A 22,158-nucleotide genomic window follows, 5' to 3' on the forward strand; every position below is an offset into this window, starting at 1 on the left:
TGGAGTACATATATCCGATCATTCAGCAGTGAGTTTGTGCATTCGAGCGGGAGGGCTACTCAGAGTAGGTGGGTGCTTGATAGAACTCTCCTTTTAGATGAGGCTATCGTGGCAGACTTAAGAGCAGACACAGAGGAGTTCTTTAACCTGAATACGGGGTTGTCGTCACTAGATATGGTATGGGACGCCTTTGAGGCTTTTTTGAGAATCCTCATAGAAATGTTCAAAATTAGTTTTCCACTTCCTTCAGCTGCTTTCTTTAAAGTTTCAAGGTGATTCATCAAGCAGAGGCTGACAGAAAGGGGAAGTCCCAAAATGTGTTGTCCCAATGCAATTTCCCATAAGGATTGTGAACACTACTACATCCTGAACCATTGGACGGAATTACCCCAAATTTGGTACAAAGGTAGCTCTTAGTCTAGAAAGAGCAATTGTTGCTATTTTGTGTAAATCCAGTGGGTATTTGTTTGGATATTCCAGGAAAAAGAAATATAGATATCTAGAGATGCGGATCCTCTTTGGATCTGACAGTCCCTGTGCTGATATTTGATTGGCTGCCAACACTTCAACCCAGATATGTTGGTAGCCATTTTGGGAGTTAATTTCAGCCGAATCCCAAAACAAATGTAAAAATAAAGAAAAGGGGGCAGGGTACAACTACCCTGACCCTCTAGTTCTGGTGCTGAATTCCCCCAGAGACCTGACGGGGGAAAAAAACATTCTTTTTTTTTTAATTTTGCCACAAAATGATGCAGAACCTGCAACTCCATGGCAAAATTGAAAAAAAGTGTAATCTTCCGCATTTGTTTTTCTTTCAAGTCTTGGGTGGGCCAGGTCCCATGGACATAGCACTGTGCAATATTTTGGGAGAGGGGTTCAGGTGGCCCCCCTCCTCACACTAGACAGAGCCCTGATGACCACCACCTCCCTGGGACTTTAATTAGAAATAGGAAGGGGCGGTGCAGACCCCCCTCCTTAGACTTTGAAGAGTCCGGGGACCACCACCTCCTCAGGCCTTTCTTAGTACATAGGAGAGAGGCTGTGCAGACCTCCATCCACAAGCTCTAAAGAGCCCTCGGGACCACCACCTCCCGGCATTATTGCACTTTCAGAGTGCAATCTGTTTTGTAGTGACTGTGACAAGTGTTTTTATTCTTGTCATCTCCTGTTAAGAACAGAGCACAGAGGTATCCCTTTTACATACTACAAGTTTGAAAATGTACACAATTACGAAGAAACTCAGTCCCTTTGGCTGAAGGCCCTGTGTGGTGCAGGTTTGGATGACTACAGGGGGTTGACCCCTGTTGCTCACAGCCAAAGGCCATGCCTGGTACCGGGCTGGATGTGGCCAGGTCCTGCGACTGCCTACAGTGTGGGGCTGGATGCATGCAGGGAGAGGCATCGGGTTGGGGGTTGGGTGCGGGACTTAACAGCAGCCCAGGCTCTGCGGCCAACCCTCCAGTAAATTTTTTTAAAAACTAGAAATTCACTGAAAAAAAACAAAGGTTACAGGGATCTTATAGTTAGGAATTCCCATATTAAAAAAACTTTAGAAATTTACTAAAGAAACAAGGGTTAGAGGGACATTGTAGTTAGGCTCTCAAGTCACAAGCTCAAGACCATAGAAATTCAGCAGTTATAGTGAAGGTTTTCAAGTAACTATAACTCATGCCTTAGGTAACTATAACTCATATCCTCGCCATGCACAGTTCACATGACCCCACATATTACATCATTCATGACAGCTTCTATGGCATCATTGATATTATCACTGAAACATTTGCAGAAAAATCATTGCTGAGAAAACTGTGCATGACTGGAAGGGGAGTTAGTAGACATATTCTATGGCATCACTGAAATTATCACTGCAACATTTGCAATATAACTTTGATTAGTAAACTCTGCATGGTGAGGGTGGGAATTATAGTTACCTTGGGGCACGAGTGAAGATAAATGTAGGTAGTTGGCCTGGTGTGCGGAGAGTACCAATGGAATTATCACCTTATACCAGGCCCAGGTATCCCCTTAGTAGTGAAGTGTAGGGAGTGTCTAGAAGCCAGGCTCTCTAGAAGTAGCTGTGGATGAGCAGCCAAGGCTTATCTAGGAGACATGCAAAGCTCATGTAATACCACTGTAGTCAGACAGCACTTACACATATAAAAGAACCACACAGTTACAAAAATAAAGGTACTTTATTTTAGTGACACAAGTACTAAAATACTAGAAAGGCAATTCTCCAATAGGAGGTAAGGAGAACCACTATATATGTACAGTACCAATCAGAAAAATAAGCATAAAAAGTAATAACAAACAGTGAAACGCAATAGTTAATACTGAAGGCCTAGGGTGTGGCAAAACCATATACTAAGAAACTGGAATACGAAGGTCAGGTCCCCACCCAAGAAAATGGAATCGGTAAAGGGGAGTTGGAGGTACTAGGAAACCCCAAAAGGTAAGTACTGGAGTACCCCCCCAGTGACCAGAAGGAAAGAGGTAAGTTACTAGTTGTACCCAAACCAAGCCACAGAACTTCAGAAAAGGATATTACAAGACTCAGACAAGACTCCAAGCAACAAAAGGTGGATCCTGAAAGAGGAGGACCTGGAAAAGAAGGGGATCCAGTCCAGTTCCAGTTGGAGTGTCAGGTGGATGCAGGAGTTGGTTGACATGGAAATGAAGACAGATGAAGAGTTCCTGGAAGATGCAATTAATGTCCCACACTAGATGAAGTATTGCAGTCAGTCTGTGGTGTGGAAACACCACTAACAAGCCTTGGCAAAGGCAAATGTTGTGGTTGGAGGAAAAGTTGAGCTGTTGGGGACCAACAAGATCCAGGTGGGACTCAACCTATGGGGGGAGTGCCAGGCAACACTCAACAGTGCAGAGTGTCTAAAGAAGAGGTGGCAGGCCCCACAGAAGACCCACAGGCAAGGAGCCCAGGAGTCGCAGAGAGGCCCACATAGCACATCTGAGGAGAGGTCCCATGTCGCAGGAGAAGTATGCAGAGGGTTGTGAATCACAGGGAAGAGTGCGGGGGGCTTGGGCTACCGACAAGCTATGGTAGCTGCAAGAGACGCGGTGCATGGGGGTACTGTCCTGCGTGGGAAGGCAAGGGCTTACCTCCACCAAAGTTGAACAGCTGGCAGAGAGGACCAAGGAGACCACTCCAGACCACCACCCACGATGCACGATCCATGCAGCTCAGGATGAGAGGAGATCCACGCAGCCGGCTGTCATTGCTGTTGGTGCTTGCGGATGCAGGCGAGTAACTCATTCACTCCAAGAAGGAAGATTCCTTCTTGCTTCTTGTGCAGGGTGAAGACTTGCTGCCGTCAGACGATGCACAGCTGGGGAAATGTTGCAGTTGCTGAAAGGAGCCAGAGAATAAATGTTGCAGGATGAAGTCATCACTGTTGCTGAAGATTGTAGGTTCCTGTGGAGTCCAGTTGCAGTTTCAGTGGCCACAAGTCAGAGTAAACAGTGCAGAGGATTCCTACTGGAGCCTTGCCCATTGAATGTGAGGATCCACCCAAGAGGGAGACCCTAAATAGCCCTGGAAGGCAGATTGGTCAACTAGCCAGCTGACCACCTGTCAGGATGGATGTTCTGTTGTCACTTGCCAGACCTAGCCACTCAGATGCTCCTAGAGGCCTCTGCTCACCTTGGATTCAAGATGGCAGAATCAGTGGTGATGGACAGGGGAGTGGTAATTCACCTTTTTATTGTCCATGTTTGTTCCAGAGCAGGGACTGGAGGTCCCTGAACTGGTGCAGTCTGGTTTCTGCAAGGATGGCACCAAATGTGCCCTTCAAACAATACCAGTGGCTTGGGGAGGCTACCCCTACCAAGCCATGTAACACCTATTTTCAAAGGGAGTGTGTGTTGCCTCCCTCTCCTAATGGAAATCCTTTGCTCTGTCTTCCTGGGCTTGAGCTGTTCAAGCAGCAGGAGGCCAGAAAAACATCTAAGGGGTGGCAGCAGCTTGGGCTGCCCGGAAAACACCAGGAAGCTGGTAGGGACAATGCTGGGGGTCCTCTAAGGAGCCCCCAGAAGGCATGGAATCATGCTTCCAATACTGGAAACAGTATTGTGGTATGATTCTGACATGTTTGATACCAATCATGCCCAGTTTCAGAGTTAGTTATGTAGCTGGTCATAGGTAGGGACCTATGTCCAGTATGCATGTAAAATGGCATCCCCGCACTCACGAAGTCCATGAAAATGGAGCTGGAGTTTGTGGGGTCACCTCTGCTCATGCAGGGGTGCCCTCACACAAAGGTACCTGCACCCTGCTTCTGGGCTAGGAGGCCTACCATTGGGAAGACTTACAGTGACCGGGTGTAGGGACCATTAGTGAAAAGAGTCCATGCACCCTTTCACGTAGGCTGCAATGGCAGGTCTGCACATATAGTTTGCATGGGCTCCCCATGGGTGGCATAATACATGCTGCAGCCCATGCGGGGGGGTTCCTTGTTCCCCAATGCCCTAGGTACTTGGGTACCAAATACTAGGGACTTATAGGAGGGCACCCGTATGCCAAATGTGTTGTGTTTGTGGTCCAAGAGCACAGTCACTGGGGTCCTGGTTAACAGGATCCCAATGAACACATTCAAAAACATACTAACAACAGGCAAAAAGTGGGAGGTAACCATGCCAGAAAGGGGGTACTTTCCTACAATTACCTAAAATAACTCTAACTATAATTGCTAAATTTGTATGGTTTGAAATGTGAGCCTAACTATAACATGCCTGTAACTTTAGTTTTTTAGTTAATTTCCATGTTTTTTAATAGTATTTCCTAACTATAATATACCTGTAACCCTTGATTTTTGGTGATATTATATATATATATATATATATATATATATATATATATATATATATATATATACACACACACACACGTATGTGTGTGTATATATATATATATATATATATATATATATATATATATATATATATACACAAAGGACATTGTTTGGTTACCAAAAATAGTGATAAACCTATCTTTTGTCCTAGATGGGATAAGAGAGAAAAAGTGGTGGTGCTACTGATTTTAAGTTCAGGCAAATGGAGCCAAGTTACATCATTCATCTGGACACTTGTTTCCTAAAAGGCTTAATCAGGATGAAGAACTTGAGGCTGCTAATGAATTCACTCCTAATTATTTACGTACTGTTTGTAAATATTATATAGTTTGTATATGGAATGCTGAGGTCCTTCCTCCTGACTTAATTTACAGTTCTTTATTGTTTTTATTCATGTTTTTAAATTAAATGTTTGTTTTTTGTATGTTTTTTCATAAAATAAGAATTTGTGAGATTTCAAATATATTTCAATGACATTGCTGCTGATGAGCATGATAATATATATTCATTTACCTTATGTTTGCTACATGTATTTACCTTTTCTCTTCTGTGCATATGTTTGGATTAGATGACTGATTATGCCTTGTTATTTAGCCCACATGGGTTTCCTGCTAATATGATGTATCCAGGCATACATTAGATTATTTATGTCATTTATTATTTGACCTCCAAATGTTATGTTTTAGTTTACTGTTCCTACTTTGTACTATGTTTCTATACAAATGAATTTTGACACAATGGGGCTACTGATCATATATTGAGATTTACCCACATATCCGTTTAAACAGGTAATTTGGTTTCTATGAGATTGTTCCAATTTATTTCAGTTTATCTCATTACATGCATTTTTTATGTGCTGACAATCCTTTATTCCTGCTATTTACAAAATAATTGAGCATTATATGAATTAGTGTTAACTATATTGGGCTTATTTGTTGCAATGGTATCCGTCCTGTCCAAGATGGTGCAGATTGTGTTCCTTTGCTTTATTTACTTTTTGATCCTTCTTTTAGGTTGTTGTGCATTTTCACTTGTTGCACTTTAAAATACCATTTATCTGTAATGGCTGACACCGGTGATCAAGGTGTCAACCTAAAACCTGTGGAGTTCTATGTACCCCTGTCTCAATTACATTCTTCACTGAAAGTAACTACCATGAGTGTACAGCATCATTTGTGTCTTCTTCTACATTCATTTCTGTGTTGCTCAAGTAGAGATCAACTAATAGAATTTGACTTTGCTTTGGAATTTTCTGTTCCTAGGTCATCAACTACAACAAATCCATGGTGTCTAACTCACCAAACAAATATAGAGTGACACCTACTGCAATGCCGGATGTCTTGGTTATCCCTATTCCGGACCTATAAATGGACTTACATTCTTCTGTTGAGCATGCTTTCACCATAGCTAAGCCTACTTTAACTCACCTAGATGGAAAACATAGATTTAATATGGAGATTAAACATAGAAATGGTTCTGAAGAGAAATAGTCTCACTATACTTTAACCTATTGCATGAATATTCTCTGGCCGTGCATGTGCATGACAGCTACATCTGTACCTATTTATCTGCTTCTACTGTGAGAGAAGTGACATACCATCACTTACCTCTCACCTACTCTTTGTCAAGTGGTAGAATTATTAATCTTTGTCATCTGGGTAATTTTTAATATTATCTTTGAAACTTTGGTTTAGTCTTTGATCAGGTGCCTTTGCACAAACATTTGAATCCTCATTATAGTGCTACATATATGGATATGGTACTACATTTATTTAGTTCTCCAACAAAGATTGCTGTTCCCCATTCTCAGAACGAAAGTGTGACACATAAGCTGCTTAGACCTGAGAATGATTTCCTAGATGAATTGGAAGACACAAGGGAAAAATAGAGTTAACGGCAAAGGGAGAAGCAGAGGATGAGGGAGAAAAAGAAAAGTAAAAACTAAAGATTGTTGGGATACTCCCAATGTTAAGTTTAGACTGGACTGGCAACAGCAAGTAAAGCTATATTTTATGAGGGGGAAAAAAGGAAAAGATTAGAACCCCTGAGATGATGGGTTGGAGTGAATGCACTCACAAGTTGGAGGTTTTGGGAGATCAAGTGTTTGAAGAAAAAGGATTCTGCTATTCCTGGAGTGTATTAATGGTGTTGGAAGATTGTTCTGCAAATTGTGTAGGCAGTTGCTATCTAGCTCTTTAGTATTATGTTCCCTAAGGTTTATCATCTAGATGAGAAAGACAAGGGGGTAATGCTTCATAGGAGAGCTAAGCGTAGTGCTTCACAAATAGTTTGTGATATCTTTGGCACTATAATTCCTTCTTTGGGAGTAGTTTTGAATGGCCTGAAGATTATAAAGCTATCTACATTGGTGGGCAGTCTTGTAAACAGTACTGCAACAGAAGGCAACAACTGGCATTTGACATTCAATCACTTCAGACTTATGAATTAATTGTGTGATGACTCTCTGAATCATCAGATGGTGATATTGGTGATGTTCTGTCATTACTTCATGCTTTTCCTAACATCGACTAATCTGCACCACATATATACAAATACATAAAGTGTGATTTTCACATTAAGGTAGCCATAGTTAATGTAGGCTTTGGTTTAAATGACGTGTGCAAATATGAGACTGTACTTTAGCTGCGTGTTCTTTCTCTCTTTTTCTCTCATTTCAGGAGCCAAGCTGCAGTAGCTCATACTTATTGGGTTGCTGCAAATGTTTTGATTTCTGTGAGAATTGCTTACCTGTGTGCATTCCATAGAGAGTGAATAGTGAACTTCCATACCTCTGCCTGGGACAAACTGTCTTCAATGTGTCATCCTGCTACAATGTATCTCTTGAAGTCCAGCAGCTGAACCCTTCTATTTTGCAATGGCGGGGAAGATGGGTGAAAACCTCCTTATCGGAGAACGTTCACTTTGGATTAGCCTTCTTACTCTGTGTTTGCTTTAATTGTGTGTTGCTGAATTAGTTAGACTCAGATGCCCCTTGCCACTCAAAGAGTTAGACTTGTGAGCAAATCCACTCTCACTTACCTGGCTGAATCTTCATTTCATTCAGGATTTAGGGCCAGATGTATCAAGCTTTTTGCATTTGCAAATGGTGCGAATCACAAAAATCAGCCATTTGCAAATGCAAAAAGGGTCCCTGTGATGTATGAAAGGCATTCGCAGTGTTAAAAAACAGAATTGCGAAAATTGTGAACTTTTGCAAATATGACATGGTTTTGCGTGTCACAATCAGCGTATTGCAAATAGCGCCATGAAATAACAAATTGCTATTTGCGAGACACAAACTGCGACACAGTTTAGCGAATCGCAGATAACGATCCCCAAAATCATGGCGCAATTTGTGATATGCTGATTGCGACACGTAAAGCCATGTCACAATGGGATGCATCAAAAAGTCGCAAATTGCTAAAATTCGCAGAATCGCCTTTTGCACATGCAATTTACCACAAATTGAAATCAGGTGGTAACCGGGTGCAACCTATATAAAGTGGCCCAGAATGCCTCAGCCATTCTTCCATAATGGCTGCACTCTATGTGATGGTGAGGAGGATGAGGATCTAGGCAGGTCTGAGGAGAGGGACGAGGAGACAGGAGCGCATTTTCAGAGTGCACATAACCCTTTTTGACCAGACAGAGCAGGAAATCTATGAGAAGTACAGGTTAAACTCAGCCATGATACGTGACCTGATAGCTGATCTACAACCCATACTGCAGCGCACCACACACAGGACCAACAGCATGCCCACCCATGTGCAGGTATTATGCTCCCTGCACCTATTAGCCTAAGGGAGCTATCAAGGGGTCATAGCAGCAGAATGAAGGGTCTCACAGAGTGCTCTCTCACGATTCTTCAAAGCATTTCTAAATACCATGCTGAGCAAAATACAGGAGCACAAAGGATTCCTCAACACCCCACAGGAAATACAACAAATTAAAATCAACTTTTATCAGATTGCACAATTCCCTCATATCATAGGTGCCATCGATGGGACACATGTAGCTATCTGTCCACCATCGGCCACCGAGTATGTTTATCTGAACCTTAAAAACCATCATTCCATGAACATACAGGTGATTGGCAGTGCCTCAAATATCATCACCAATCTTGTGGCCCGATGCCCAGGTAGGACACATGACTCCTACATCTTTCACCACAGCGGATTTCATACAAGACTGCTAACTGGGGAGTTTGGTGAAGGATACCTGCTGGGTAAAGTAATAGATGACTATGTTGCATTTAAGTAATAGTGACATCAGATTCTGACAGTACTCATTTTACCCTCTTTTCATTCCAGGAGACAGTTCCTATGCAGTGCGCACCTACATACTGACGCCCTACCTGAACCCTGCTACGCCTGCAGAGAGGAGGTACAATGCTGCAAACAGGGCAACCCACAGTGTGGTGGAGCGGACTTTTGGTCTCCTAAAGAGCCGCTTCAGGTGCATCCAGAGTGGAGGGGCACTACAGTACAGCCCAGAGACGACATGTAATTGTGGCTGCATGTGCAATGTTGCACAACATAACAATGAGAAGGGGCATACCTGTTGAACCAATGGAGCCTGACTCAGATGAAGATGGCGATCCCTTACTACCCCATCACCCAGTAGAAAGGACCAGTGCAGCAGAGAGCAGGCAAAGACGTGCTGACATCACGTACAACCATTTCTAATATGAGTAATGGCAACACCACTGCAATATTATGTTGTTCTGTTTTTAGCAAATGTATTACCTTGACGTCAGGTAACGTATGTGTCAATAGGACAAAGCCATGAAGCATAGGTTACCATGTGCAAATAACAGTGTCACACTATTAGCATCATAGTATAACTGTACAGCTACATGTTTTGGTAGTCCACTGTAGGTCTTAACATTACTTCCTATGTCCAAGCATTCCACTTGAGTACTCAGTGGCCTCACTGGCACCTCTTGTCGCAGGTTCACTGGCAGTACTGTGTCTGGTACTGTGACTCCTAGGATTCATGACAGGGGCTGTAAGACTGCTGAGGCTAGAGAACTCCTCACTATCTCCAACACCCAGTTCGCTGTTTGTAGCCCTACGTGCGGTCTGCATTGCATCCAGGACATTGGTTATTTGCACCAAGCCCTATGCAACGTCCTGACTGCAGTGTGCCTTCTCCACCTGTATGCCCACAGCATGTCGTGACATCATGGCAGTTGAGCTAGCAAGCCGATTGACCGATCTGCAGAACCCATCAAACCTTCTCATAAATTGGTGATGGTACCTACGGTGGCTGACACGTTCCTGCTGAACTTCAGAGCAGAGGTCCCTAATGGGATTTGTCAAGTCCTTTGTGTGTTCAGCTGCTGTTTGCTGTCCCTCATGCAGGGACTCCAAGTGCTTGTTCATTGTGCCCATGTTCTGATTGAATGACACCAACTGCCTGTGCTTTGACCCCATATGTTTGCATTGCAGGCGCTGCACTTTCAGCATGGAAGCTTCAAGTCAGACAAAGATTGATGGGCCCTCTCTTTCCTCTGTGCACTGTCTGCCTGCATCATGACGGCTCCTGAGGGGAGTTGACGGACACTGGTGAAGTACCTCCTGTGTCCCTGTGGATCTATCGTCTGGGGGTGGTGTGGGGAGTTCATCCGGCATCTCATCTGAGTTCAGGTTGTATTCTGGGAGAGGTAACACCCTTGCCCTGCGTCTGGCTGGTGCAATACTAAGAGACTCACTTGTGTTGGAGTCGGACTGTGGCTGTGTTTCAACATCCCCCACATTTCCACTTTCTGATGCAGCAGGGCCCGGGACATCTGCAATGACAATGTGCAGCATGTCATTTATTTATATCTCACAATAAGTAGCACATTAGTACATTTTCTACTCTGACATTGTATCACTGTGACTTTTGTGTGTTGTTTCTCTATATGGCTTAACACTAAGGGGGTCATTCTGACCCTGGCGGTCCGTGATAAAGCGGCGGCCAACCCGCCAACAGGCTGACGGTTCAAAAAATGGAATTCTGACCCTGGCGGGAACCGCCAACAGAGCCCGCCACTTTAACACTCCGACCGCCACGGCGGGACAGACAAACAGCGCGGCGGTCACCGCCAACAGGCAGGCGGCAGACAATGTACCGCCCACCCTATCACAACTCAACAATCCGCCACCTTTTCCGGGGCGGGAGCCCCGCCGATAAAAACACGACGGAAACAGACTACGAACGGGAAAACGCTCACCTCTATACACTCCACGAGGACGGAGGACAGCATGGAGCCCGAATTACACATCCTACCTGCTCTCATCTACCTGCTCATCTACCACGAGTACGAACTCCGGCGCAGACGACAACGGTGAGTACCGCACCTACGACACAGGGGAGGGGGGGAGGAGGAAGGGTTACGGGCACACACATACGCATCACACCCACCCCCCAACTATCTACACACCAATGCAGAGCACCAAGTCAAAGTGACCCCACCCAAACCCCCCGGAATAACGAAAAGATATGATTAAAGTGAGAAACAACATTTATGTAAAAAATAGGTTCATTGAAGACATGGTAAAATAGGAAAATGAAGCAAAAAATTTCAAATGTAAACATTGCGTGACCGAGAAATAGAGGCAGAAAGTCCCGCACAGTCACAGAAATTGCAAATGTCCGTGGGCCAAAGTGTATCAACACATGGGCAAAGCCCACACAGGAGACCTGAGTCCGTTGGAGAGAACACTGCAGGGGCATCAGATGACAAAACTACAGGCACCTCAGGGGGAAGGGAAGGGGGGGCACCACAGCCACATGAGTCCACGACGCCAGATCCAAGAAGGGGCCACCATGTCCACTGTCATATCCTGGGGAGTGCAAAGCCACAGTCTCTCAAGTCTCTACAGTGGGTGGCTTGCCCACTGTCATATCCTGGGGAGTGCAAAGCCACAGTCTCTCAAGTCTCTACAGTGGGTGGCTTGCCCACTGTCATATCCAGGGGAGTGCAAAGTCACAGTCCATCAAGTGGATAACAGTCTCCACAGGCAATGGGGGAGGCAGGGTGGCCCGAGTGCAGCGTGAACATTAGCACGACACAGAACCGGCACAGTCATTGGGCCAGCGGTGCTTGAGACGGCGGGGCCCAGCGGAGCGGTGCTTGACAGGAAGGGCCCAGCGGAGCGGTGCTTGAGACGGCGGGGCCCAGCGGAGCGGTGCTTGAGACGGCGGGGCCCAGCGGAGCGGTGCTTGACAGGAAGGGCCCAGCGGAGCGGTGCTTGACAGGAAGGGCCCAGCGGAGCGGTGCATGACAGGAAGGGCCCAGCGGAGCGGTGCTTGACAGGAAGGGCCCAGCGGAGCGGTGCTTGAGACGGCGGGGCCCAACGGAGCGGTGCTTGAGACGGCGGGGCCCAGCAGAGGGGTGCTTGAGACGGCGGGGCCCAGCGGAGCGGTGCTTGAGACGGCTGGGCCCAGCGGAGCGGTGCTTGACAGGAAGGGCCCAGCGGAGCGGTGCTTGAGACGGCGGGGCCCAGCAGAGCGGTGCTTGACAGGAAGGGCCCAGCGGAGCGGTGCTTGAGACGGCGGGGCCCAGCGGAGCGGTGCTTGACAGGAAGGGCCCAGCGGAGCGGTGCTTGAGACGGCGGGGCCCAGCGGAGCGGTGCTTGACCGGAAGGGCCCAGCGGAGCGGTGCTTGACCGGAAGGGCCCAGCGGAGCGGTGCTTGACAGGAAGGGCCCAGCGGAGCGGTGCTTGACAGGAAGGGCCCAGCGGAGCGGTGCTTGAGACGGCGGGGCCCAGCGGAGCGGTGCTTGACAGGAAGGGCCCAGCGGAGCGGTGCTTGACAGGAAGGGCCCAGCGAAGCAGTGCTTGACAGGAAGGGCCCAACGGAGCGGTGCTTGAGACGGCGGGGCCCAGCGGAGCGGTGCTTGACAGGAAGGGCCCAGCGGAGCGGTGCTTGACAGGAAGGGCCCAGCGGAGCGGTGCTTGAGATGGCGGGGCCCAGCGGAGCGGTGCTTGACAGGAAGGGCCCAGCGGAGCGGTGCTTGACAGGAAGGGCCCAGTGGAGCGGTGCTTGACAGGAAGGGCCCAGCGGAGCGGTGCTTGAGACGGCGGGGCCCAGCGGAGCGGTGCTTGACAGGAAGGGCCCAGCGGAGTGGTGCTTGACAGGAAGGGCCCAGCGGAGCGGTGCTTGAGACGGCGGGGCCCAGCGGAGCAGTGCTTGACAGGAAGGGCCCAGCAGAGCAGTGCTTGAGACGGCGGGGCCCAGCGGAGCGTTGCTTGACAGGAAGGGCCCAGCGGAGCGGGGCCTGTCTTGGCGGGCCCTCTTCAGCGGTGCCTTCCTGCACGGCGGGGCCCTCTTCAGCGGTGCCTTTCTGCACGGCGGGGCCCTCTTCAGCGGTGCCTTTCTGGACGGCGGGGCCCTCTTCAGCGGTGCCTTTCTGGACGGCGGGGCCCTCTTCAGCGGTGCCTTCCTGGACGGCGGGGCCCTCTTCAGCGGTGCCTTCCTGCACGGCGGGGCCCTCTTCAGCGGTGCCTTCCTGCACGGCGGGGCCCTCTTCAGCGGTGCCTTCCTGCACGGCGGGGCCCTCTTCAGTGGTGCCTTCCTGCACGGCGGGGCCCTCTTCAGCGGTGCCTTCCTGCACGGCGGGGCCCTCTTCAGCGGTGCTTGTCCTGTAATTCCAGGGAGTCAGACCTGGGCAGGACTCCCTGCTCAGTCGCCCTCCGACCGTGCAGTTGCTGGACCCTTCGGTGACGGTGTCCTGGGCCCTTGGGTGTCCTCCCTCACACCCGGAATGGGGCTTGTGGGGCCCTCCTGGTCCGCGCTCCTGCTGCCTGACTTCTCCGCCCTGCTGCCCTTGCCCTCCTTCGCTGTGGCTCTCTGGGCCTTGCCTCCCCTGGATGTTGTGGCAGGTGAAGCGTCCGAACTTTGGTCCTTGGGGGCAGACGTGGCACTCCTCCCGCGGCGGCCCCTCACTTTCCGGGTCCTCTTTCCAGGAGGGGGGCTGGCTGTCCCCTTGCTGCTGACCGATGTCTCACTGCTGGCAAAGGGGGGACTCCAAAATCCATGGACTACGCTGACACGTGAACCCGGGCTGGTGGTGGCTGAGGTGCTCTTGGGACTCTTAGCAGATGGAGGGGGTGGGTCAGGTGAGGGAAAGAGGTCAAGATTGGAGAGGTAAAACTTTTTAGGACCAAGGTAAACGGTAGGTGCAGTGGTTATGGGAGTGGAGGAAGAGGAGGTGGTTGTAGGAGAGTCAGGTGTGCTGTCCTTGGGTGAAGGTTCATGGGCTGCAGGCTGTCGTGAGGTGGTTGGCTGTTGGGTGGGTGGCTGCCTGCGTTTGTGTGTCTTGGAAGAGGGGGTGACAGACACAGTGGGAGAGGACACAGGGGACGTGTAAATGGCAGTGGGGGTGGTGACTGCACGTGTGCGGACTGTACTGGAGGGTGTGCTGGTGATGGGTGTACTGGCTGTTGGTGGTGTGCATGCAGGTGTGAGTGTAGACGTCACAGGGAGGGAGGAGGGAGACGAGGAGGTGGGGGACACAGAGGTGGTAGTGGCTGTTGGCATGTCTGCATCTGGGTGTTGCTTGGGTGAATGTTTGTGTGATCTGTGGTGCTTATGTCTGGATGAGCTGCCCTTGGGTGTTGAGGTGTGTGCAGGCTGGTCTGATGGTGTGGATGGGATAGGCAGAGGAACAGGAGACAGAGACAGGCTGGAGGCAGTTAGAAGAGGGAGGCTGGAAACAGGGACAATGGCTGCCGTCAGTGCTGAGACCAGAGAATTGAACGATCGTTGATGGGCAGACTGACCCGAATGAATGCCCTCCAGGTATGCATTGCTACGATGCACCTCCCTCTCTACCCCCTGGATGGCATTCAAAAGGGTAGTCTGCCCAACAATGATGGTCCTCAGGAGGTCAATGACCTTCTCACTGAGGGCAGCAGGGGTAACAGGGGCAGGGGCTGAGGTGCCTGGGGCGAAGGAGATGCCCGCCTTCTTGGGCGAGCGGGCACGGAGTGTAGGCTGAGGGGCTGCTGGGAGGGCGGAGCTGGTGCGCTGGGTGGCGGCTGTACCTGTAGAGGCGGGGGGCACGGATGTTGCCGCAACCGCTAGGGAGCTCCCATCCGAGGACGTGTCGGTGTCGCTGGTTTCACCACGGCTCCCCGTTGTGAAGCTCCCCTCGCCCTCCGTATCACTGGTGGCCTCGATGTCTGTGCCATGGCCCACCGGGGCCTTGTGAGTCGCAGCTGCCTCGTGCTCCGGTGCCAAGTCTCCTCCGCCTGATGATGCTGAAGCACACATGCACAAGAAGATAAAGAAAAAGGGTGGGGGGAGACATAATAAAAGGTTGAGTACATGCATTGTCAACACCGTTGGCGGAGAGGACAGACACAGGAGCCTCATGCACTAAGCCGCGCAATCGGGGTACACTACTGAGTACTTGTGACTGGGCCAACAGGTCTAGGGACAACAAACGCGCACATGGGTGATGCAGGACCATGGCTAGCTGTACCTGTCACCGTACAGAGGTGGGGGGCGGGGGCACAAGGACATGGCTAAAGGAGAGGAATACAATACAGAAAGCGCCCTGGCCTAATGTCACCCACAGCCCTCCTCCCCCACCCAGGCACCTCCACTGCGCGTAAAGATAGCTGAATGTGCTGGTACTCACCCCCTTGTGTCTGCTGTGATGTCGTCACGTGCCCATCCAAATCGGGGTAGGCCACCGCCAGGATCCGGGACATCAGGGGGGTCAGGGTACGACTGGCACCCCTCCTAGGTTGGGAGGCCATCCCCAGCAGTGACTCGGCAGTCTTCCTGGTCCCGCGGCGGATGTCCTCCCACCTCTTGCGGCAGTGGGTGCCCCGTCTGTTGTGGACCCCCAGGGTGCGGACTTCCTTGGCGATGGCACGCCAAATGTCGATCTTCTGATGGGCGCTGACCTATTTGACATGTACAGGGTGGAATTTGAAATATCATCAATTTTCCGCATGATAGATGCGATTGTCCCCCCCTCCCCAACCTTGCCATGTGGCACATGCTCTCATCTGTCGTGCCTTGCACTCGTCATTGTCCCCCCACCCCACCATCTTAAATCCACCATACACAACCCAGGCATAGCCCATTCAACGTGCACACAGTGTACTTACCTGTTGGTCTGGAGGACCGTAGAGTCGCGCATACTGGGGCAGGACCCCATCCACAAGTTTCTCCAACTCTTCTGTAGTGAAGGCAGGGGCCCTTTCCCCAGTCGCAGCAGCCATTGTATCTCCCAGACCGAGGTCACAGCAGCACTTGCAGTATAGGTCCTCTCCTGTGGATGATCAGGTCTCGAGTGATTAACCAGATAGAAAATGGCGGTCACGGCCGCCGCGGCGCGTACCGCCGCGGTGCGTTCCGCGACCGCCGGCGCAGCTAGTCATTGGCTTGTGAAACCCATAGGGCTCGATGTTAACCAATGCGGCTTTGCGCCACGGTCTTCGACCACCTACCGCCACGGTGTGTCACGCCAGCGCATTGACCTCACATCCCACTGTCACACTTCTCAGGTCAGGCAGCCGCCATTACAAGGGACCACAGGGCTTAATTACTACTGCGTCACACAGGCCTAGGCCTTGCATTGCCACTCATACAAGCCATTCAATGCATTGACAATCGTGTACTGTGCAAGCTGTAGTTATGTACCTGTGGGTTGCTTGACTCTGTGCTCCATGTTGTCCTTCCTAGGCACCGTCCGATGGGACTTGCGAGGAGAAGGATGAATCCTCCCGTGTACCGACCGCTGGTGGACCTGTCGACAATGGAGGAACGTCATATAATACTTCACTACCGACTTGACCGAGCCACTATACATGAACTGTGTGCCCAGCTGGAGCCAGCACTGATGTCCCCCATCCGCCAACCCACAGGAATTCCCCCTCTGGTGCAGGTTCTGTCAGTCCTCCATTTTTTGGCAAGTGGGTCTTTTCAGACAACAGTGGCCATGTCATCAGGGATGTCTCAGCCTATGTTTTCTAAGATTTTGTCCAGAGTGTTGTCTGCCCTGACGAAATACATGTGGAGCTACATTATTTTCCCTGAGGAGGGTGATTTGGCCACTGTGAAGGCTGACTTCTATGCCCTTGGACATATCCCCAACATCATTGGTGCCATTGATGGGACCCATGTGGCCTTAGTACCCCCAAAAGACGATGAGCAGGTGTACAGAAACAGGAAAAGTTACCATTCGATGAATGTCCAGGTGGTCTGTTTGGCTGACCAGTACATCTCCCATGTAAATGCCATGTTCCCTGGGTCAGTGCATGACGCGTATGTTATGCGAAATAGCAGCATCCCCTATGTGATGGAACAGCTACAGAGACACCGTGTGTGGCTAATAGGTGACTCTGGTTACCCCAACCTGCCTTGGCTACTGACCCCAGTGAGGAATCCCCGGACCAGGGCAGAGGAACGGTACAATGAGGCCCATGGGCGATCTAGGAGGATCATAGAAAGGACCTTCGGCCTCCTGAAGGCCAGGTTTAGGTGCCTGCATATGACAGGGGGATCCCTAATGTACTCACCCAAGAAGGTGTGCCAGATCATCGTGGCCTGCTGTATGATTCACAATCTTGCATTGCGAAGCCAGGTGCCTTTTCTGCAGGAGGATGGTCCAGATGGTGGTGTTGTAGCAGCTGTGGAGCCTGTGGAGAGTGAAGAGGAGGAAGACGACGGTGACGACACGGACAACAGGGACACGGTCATACAACAGTATTTTCAGTAGCACCCAGGTAAGAATCCCCCACGGCATTTTACATTTACTTCTGGCCTCCTGCATCTCTACTTTCTGTGTTTCCCCCCAGTTCCTTTCAACTGAATTGTGACTTTCCCTTGGCTTTTCAGAGCTATATGACCCACTGCGTGACTTCTGGTTTGTTCGGCCATGGAGTAAAGCAAATTGACATTGGTATGTTGTCATCACAATGTAACTGTACATTTTTGAACCGTTATGTGTAATACATTTGTTAAGAATACAAGCAGACTCCTGAGTGTTTTAAGTGCAATAAGTGATTTATTTGAAGTGCTACATATAGGTCCATGATAGTAAAATGGTGATGGGTGGGGGTGGAGTGATGTCCATGGCAGAGTCCAGTTCTCGGTCGCACAGGTGCATTGTCCATATGCCTGTGGAAGGATGGAGCAGGGGCAGTTCAAGGTTGGACAGGGTGACGATGTGGGACAGTGGAATGACATCCGGGGGGATCTTAGGCTGGCGGGGGTCTTGGCATCCTACTCTGTCTTCCTTTGTGATCTCAGGCTCCTCTTGCGGGGTGGTTGATCTTCAGCAGGAGGTGGGGTTCTGGTGGCCCGTCGTTGTGTGGGTGCCTCCTGTCCACTAGCGCCGGCGGAGGTGGTAGGCTGTTCCTGGTCCGGGCTGGTGACAGGGGCCCTTTGGGGTGCCACATGGTCCCGCAATGTGGTGACTATTAGGTTCAGGGCCTGGACGATGTTCCTGAGCTCCTCTCTGTACCCCATGTACCGTTCCTCCTGCTGTGCCTGGATCTCCTGGAACCTCGCCATTACCGTCACCATCGTCTCCTGGGAGCGGTGGTATGCTCCCATGATGGTGGTGAGGGCCTCTTGGAGAGTCGGTTCCCTGGGCCTGTCCTCCCCCCCCTGTCGCACTGCAGCCCTCCCAGTTGCCCTGTTTCCCCGGGCCTCTGTCCCCTGGACGGTGTGCCCACTACCACTGCCCCCAGGTCCCTGTTGTTGTTGGGGTGTTGGGTCAGCCTGGGTGCCCTGTAGTGGCGGACACACCGCTGATTGACCTGTCCTGGAGACAGAGGCATGGGCCCGCTGGGTGGGAGCGGTGCTGATATTCCCAGAGGGGGTTAGGTCTGCTGTGGCCTGTGTCTGTGTGTGGGGAACCGACTGTCCAGAGGTCCCCGATGGTCCGGGCTGGTCATCAGGTTCCAGGACGACAGAGCTGGTGTCCTCACTGCGGGCCTGTTCTGGGGGTGGGATGGACATATCTGGACCCTCCTGGCCGGTGTTTTGGTGTTCGGGCCCTGCAGGGGTGAAAGAGTATGGTTATTGCTTCTGTGTGTTCCATGGTGTGCGATTTGTGGGTGCCCTTGTCCCCCAGTGCTGGCATTCCCTTGTGGCAGGAGTTGTGAGGGTGGTTTGTGGGGGGGATGGGTATGTGCAGTGGTCATGCATAGGTGATGGGTGTCCATGGTTTGTGTTGGCATTCAGGGTTTGGTTTTGGGTTGGGTGGGTTGTGCTGGTGAGACATTGGCAGGGAGGCTGTGTGTTGGGGGGTTGGGGGTGAGGGTGGGGGTGTGGGTTGGCATGCTGGTGGTTGGGGGGGGGAGTAGTTGAGACTAGACTTACCAGAGTCCATTCCTCCGCCTACTCCAGCGAGGCCCGCAGGATGCAGGATGTTAAGGACCTCTTGCTCCCATGCTGTGAATTCGGGAGGGGTGGGTGGTGGTCCGCCGCCAGTCCTCTGCACAGCGATGTTGTGTCTGGAGACCATCGACCGTACCTTCCCCCGTAGGTCGTTCCAGCGCTTTCTGATGTCTTCACGGTTTCTGGGATGCTGTCCCACAGAGTTGACCCTGTCGACAATCCTCTGCCATAGCTCCGCCTTCCTGGCTATTGTGGTGTGTTGCACCTGTGTGCCGAAGAGCTGGGGCTCTACCCTTATGATTTCCTCCATCATGACCCGGAGTTCTTGGTCCGAAAACCTGAGGTGTCTTTGGGGTGCCATGGGGTGGTGTGGATGAGGTGTGGGGTGGTGTTTGCGGTGATGTGAGTGGTGGTGTGTGGTGATGTGTGCGTAGATGTGGTGTGGTTGATGATGTTGGGTTCCTGTGTGTGTTGGGGTTTTCGATTGCTGTGCTCGCTCGCTCTCTCTCTCTCGCCTTCTCTCCGATTTCCAACTAGTGGGGGTTTGTGGGTGATGTGGGTGTGTGTTTTATAGTTGCTTGGATGTGTGGGGGTGGTGTTTGTATGTGTATCAGGTGTGTGTATTTCAAATTGTCCAATGTGGCTGGGTTTTGGAGCTGGGTGTGTATTTGGAGCGCGGCGGTGTGTACCGCCAATGGAATATCGCGGTTGAATGACCGCCGCGTGGATTCGTGGGTCGTAATGGCATGGGCGTGTTTGTGTTGGCGTGGCGATGGAGGTTTGGTCATCTCTAGTTTATCGCTGCCCGCTGATGAGGCGGCCTTCCGTGGATGTCGGGTTTTTGGCGGCTTGGCAGTTGTTGGTCAGAATGACGTGGCGGGTTACCGCGGCCGCGGCGGTAGAATGGCGGTCTTCTGACCGGCGGTAAGAGCCTTTTACCGCCGAGGTCAGAATGACCCCCTAAGTTGTTTTCAATGTGGTTTTTTTTTACCTTAGGGTTGTGGCCTATCACTCCCATAAGGCAATGTTGTGTTGCATGTGAGATGTGGCATTGACTACTTATCATGCTACATCAAGCTAATAGCTATTTCTAGGGGACATTTGTACATGCACATTTGGGGATACGCATCGTTGCTGGCCTTCCCTTTGCTGGTGCTGGGTGTCCCTGAGTTGTCAATGTCAGTGACACCACTGACAGCTTCCAGAAGCAGGGTGGACTCCACCATGTCTTCCATTGGTGGCTGTTTCTGGATAGGTGGTCCTCCTCCGGTGCTCCTTGCCTCCTTTAGCCTGGTGGCTACAGTTTCTTTGGCACTGGAACGCAGGTCATACCATCTCTTGTGCATTTCCTCAGCAGAGTGCTGAGCAACACCCACTGCACAGATTTTTGTCTGGATTTCCAACCAGAGTTTCCTTTTCTCACTTTTCAGGGACCTGTAGTGAGTTCTTCCCAAAGAGTTTGTCATGGTTCCTGACACCTCCTCAGTGAGCACCTCCAATTCCTGCTCACTGAATTTGAGCTTGCGCTTCCTTTCTCCCTTGTCCTTCACCTTCCCATCAGTGGCCATGTTGCAATTCGGTCCTGGCTGGATCACAAAGCTGGCTCCTTGGTGCTGGGCTGTGTCTCCCTGCCTGATCCTGTGGGTGTGGCTCCTGGTAACAGCATGGGCTGACTCACTTTCTGGTTGTGATGTCATCAGGCTGTTCCAGGTTACCGTTTTCGCAATTTGCGATTTTCAGATACCGAATCGCAAAGGGTTTGCAATTCTGTATTTGCTAATCGCAAATTGCATTTGCGAATTTTAAGAAATCGCAAATACTGACTCGCAATTTTAATACATCCCATTTTGCATTTCTAAAATAGCGATTTCTTAAAATTCACAATTTAAGAAATGCAAACCAGGAGCTTGACATATCTGGCCCTTAAAGCCATTATTTGCTGACACCTTCTGCTTGACTTCTACCGAACCCACCAGACTCCTTAGCATATTAGGGAATTTTTCCTTTATGGCAAACTGAATTTTCTTTATTTTGCTCTATAAAAATGACTACTCTTAGCATTTTTCTTTGTATTTGCTAACTTGTAATCAATTTAAATTATATTAAGAATTTTCAAGTAACTGATAATTTACATGTAATAACCTTTTAGGAATTGAGTTTACAAATTTGCTAATCTGCTAATAAACCTTCATGGCTTGTGAATCTACTAATATCTGACTTCCTTGTGGGGCCTAATGTGCATCACTGTTAACGAGGTATTACTGATCTATTGATGTTGTCCATCTGCTCGAATGCAGCTTGTCCCTGAGTCTGTAGAACCAATCTGCATGGTGGAAATCAATTCCCCGCTGCAACAAGGTTTTAAATATTTATATTTTTAATTCAGCCTTCTCGTGTGGGGGCCTGATTTACTAGCCAGTGTGCTTCTAATAATGCCTGTCACTAGTCGGATTGACAGTTATTCTCCTTGTGGTTTTAAGAGGTTGTCAGTCAGGAAGTTGTTGGTGGGGATTTGAATTGAGGACATGAGATATGCCAGATATCGTAAAATAAGTTTAATACACTTCGATGCAAAGTTTCAAGTCTCTTTAGGTTTCTTCGAATGCCAAAATAGTCTGGATGTTTTGGCCTCCATTCTTTGTTCCCAGTTGCCTGTCAGCGTTGGCAAACAATATTCTTTGTTTTTATTATTTTACATATGGCAAACAGAAGATGCCAGAAGCGGCTCACATTTGCAGTTTCTGATTTATTGCACCAATGCCAATGTTACCAAAGAAAAATCTGCCTAAAATGGTTAGATTGATGTTAAGGTTTGTTGGCTATTAAGTCATAGTCACAATGTACCAAATAGCATCTATATATTCTCTATTGTTCGTGATGTAGAATCCCCACTCTCCCCGCTCACTGAGGGGCTAAAAGTAACACATCCTATAGAGTC

This window comes from Pleurodeles waltl, chromosome 9 (genome assembly GCF_031143425.1).
Source record: "Pleurodeles waltl isolate 20211129_DDA chromosome 9, aPleWal1.hap1.20221129, whole genome shotgun sequence".
In the NCBI taxonomy this organism is placed as follows: Eukaryota; Metazoa; Chordata; class Amphibia; order Caudata; family Salamandridae; genus Pleurodeles; species Pleurodeles waltl.